Source organism: Pleurodeles waltl, chromosome 2_2 (genome assembly GCF_031143425.1).
Source record: "Pleurodeles waltl isolate 20211129_DDA chromosome 2_2, aPleWal1.hap1.20221129, whole genome shotgun sequence".
In the NCBI taxonomy this organism is placed as follows: Eukaryota; Metazoa; Chordata; class Amphibia; order Caudata; family Salamandridae; genus Pleurodeles; species Pleurodeles waltl.
Genome location: NC_090439.1, coordinates 1,129,707,684 through 1,129,710,012, shown reverse-complemented (window position 1 = coordinate 1,129,710,012; position 2,329 = coordinate 1,129,707,684).

Genomic DNA, 2,329 nt, shown 5'->3' with positions numbered 1-2,329 from the left:
ACAATTTGCTGATTGCATCTAAAACCAGAGACAGTTGTAAATATGATACCATTGTATTGTTGAATCATCTGGGAAAGAATGGACACAAGGTGTCACCCAGAAAGTTGCAATACTGTCAAAAAGAAGTGAAATACTTAGGACATCTGATTGAGAAAGGGTCCCGAAGAATATCAAAGGAAAGAATAACAGCTGTTTTGCAAATGAATCCCCCAACAACAAAAAGAGATGTCAGAATGTTCTTGGGAATGGTGGGCTACTGTCGCCAGTGGATACCCAACTTCTCGATCATCTCAAAGCCTTTAATAAAATTGACAGGAAAAGAAGTCAAGGACGAACCATACACAATCACTTTGACAAAAGAGGAGCTTGAATCATTTCTAGAATTGAAGGAATGCATGTGCAGGGCTCCAGCATTAGGAATGCCTAATTATGAGAAACCTTTTCTGTTGTTCTGTCATGAACGTGATGCTTGTTCTTTGTCTGTTTTAACACAGGTCCACGGAGATGCAAATCGCCCTGCAGCATATTTTTCAGCTACTTTGGACCCTGTCGCAGCAGCCTTACCGGGTTGTTTGCGAGCAGTTGCAGCAGTTGGTCAAAGCCTTTCACAATGTGAAGGCATAGTCATGGGATACCCTCTGACAGTAATGGTTCCACATTCAGTTGAGATTCTGTTGACACAAACTAAGACACAACACATGACAAATGCACGACTCACTAAATATGAGACGATTATACTGGGGTCACCAAATGTCACACTAAAGAGATGCACTGTGCTGAACCCGGCAACCTTACTTCCCAATGAAAATACAGAAATCAAAGATGGGGAAGAATTTGAGCATGACTGTCTTGAGGTGACTGAACTTTGTACCAAACCTCGCCCATACATACAGGATGCCCAGTTAAAAGAAAACGATTGCATTATGTTTGTTGATGGGTCCTGTCTAAGAGATTCAGCAGGAACATTGAGAGCCGGTTACGCAGTATGTACCATAACTGGCATTGTCGAAGCCTCCTGGCTCGAGAAAGTGTTTTCTGCACAGGTGGCAGAATTAATAGCTCTTACAAAAGCATGCCACGCAGCTGTAAATTTGAAAGTCACAATCTATACTGACAGCAGATATGGATTTGGAATTGTGCATGATTTTGGCCAACTCTACTGTTAAACCTGCTACGCTAAGAAGAAATAATTTATTTTCAATTCACAGAGCTTTCTGGACTCCTACAAAGCTATCCAGGCTGAAACAGGATAATGTGGTGAGGTGTAAAAAGTGTGGCTCGGCATCAGCTGATGATCTACACATGTTTGTAGATTGTCCCCTAGTCCGTAAATTCTGGCAAGAGGTGGGTGAAGCAATTAAGGAAATACTGCCCACAAGCCCAAAGGTAAGACCGGTGGTTGTGAGTTTTGGCTGCTCATTTGAAGCGCAGAAGATGAGTAGAGATGAAGCTAAACTGCTGTTCTACATGCTGCTTGTGGCAAGAAGGGAGATATGTAGAAAATGGGTTCACATTATTCCTCCTTCCCTTGTTGAATGGAAAAACTCTCTAATCTATAATTTTAAGCTAGATTCTCGTAAGGACTGTAAGAGAACGAGATTTTGGGACCCTTTGAAACAATGGCTAGGAACTGGGGAGCGATAAATAGGCAGGCTGTGATCCTATGGTTATACTCTTTCCTCTGTGTCCCACATTGGACCTCATGTGGAAGACTTCCTAGACAGGGTTGATGTGGTTGGAGATGGGTTGTGAGCAGTTAGTGAGAACTCTGCTCCCCCTCCCCCTCCTATCTGTGAAGGTAAAAGTTGGAAGGTAAATGAGGATCAATAATAAAAAAAAAAAACAATTACAATTCTTGTCAGGGTAAGGCACAAGAAATGACTGTTTGTATTATGATTAACTGAAAACATTAATACGTATAAAAACTGCATTCATTAGAATTCATATATCTTAAGTTAGCGTGAGTCGAAAACTAGCTGTGTAACTCTCATATTAAAGCGTATTTTTCTGTTTCTCCAGTGTGCTGACTTGCAAAAGGCCATGACCCAGCAATTGTTCTTTTCTTCACTTATTTGCAACAATGCTAGATTTTCTCATCCGCATGCTAGCAGCTTTAGTATTAAAATTATGGACTTCGCAACAAACATGGACACTGTCAAGGACATTAAATCGCAGAGAAGAGAACTCTTGACCCGATGTGTGTGCCAGAAAATGAAGTAACCCCGGATATGCCACCTACGAAAAACGTCAATTATGAAGACCAATTAGAAACTCAAGAAATATCGCAAAATGACAAATGCATTACTTAATGTATAATTTGATAGGTTAC